Source organism: Anopheles funestus (genome assembly GCF_943734845.2).
Source record: "Anopheles funestus chromosome X unlocalized genomic scaffold, idAnoFuneDA-416_04 X_unloc_165, whole genome shotgun sequence".
Lineage (NCBI taxonomy): Eukaryota > Metazoa > Arthropoda > Insecta > Diptera > Culicidae > Anopheles > Anopheles funestus.
This window is the reverse complement of record NW_026045111.1, coordinates 6760-7500: the sequence shown is the minus strand read 5'-3', so window position 1 is coordinate 7500 and position 741 is coordinate 6760.

The window sequence follows — 741 nt, the reverse complement described above, 5'->3', positions numbered from 1 at the left end:
AGGTTCCCAATGTAACACAATCCCGGTGGTACGTCCAAAGACTAACTTTCTGACTAAGTTGTCTTTATTACCCAATAGTCCCAGGCCTTGTGACTTGTGGCTCATGTCTACGCCCATGGCCACCATTCGCTAAGATAGTTTTGAAGTCACTTTGAAGGCCCAGGAACAACTCTCTTAGCACATCGGTTAACCTGGCGCCGCAGTCAACTCATGTGCTTGGATCGGATCGAGCTATTGAGTATTGGGCCTGCATACTCGCTCATCCGTATCCTTTGCGTACCGCCCCATGGCCCTTGTATGTCTGCACCACAGTTCCTGTTCGTTCCGTGCCTATGGCCGGATACGTATTGCACATCGGTATACCTGTCGCTACTCAGGCAACTCGTGTGCGTGGATTGGATCGAGAACATGGTGTGTGCCCCATGTTATAATTGATAGTCCATATCCACTTTATAGGTTAAAGTCATAAGTTGTGATTGCACAACCATTCTTCATAAGAGTTTAATCACTCTTCAACTAACTTTCGTTCTGGTGTCTTGGTATCAAATCGCGTAAGACACAAGATTCTACTGGCCAAATAGAATCTAGCACATTGGTTAACCTGGCGCCGCAGTCAACTCATGTGCTTGGATCGGATCGAGCTATTGAGTATTGGGCCTGCATACTCGCTCATCCGTATCCTTTGCGTACCGCCCCATGGCCCCGTCCTTAGAGTTAATGACTAGTAGGCTTAACTCTTTG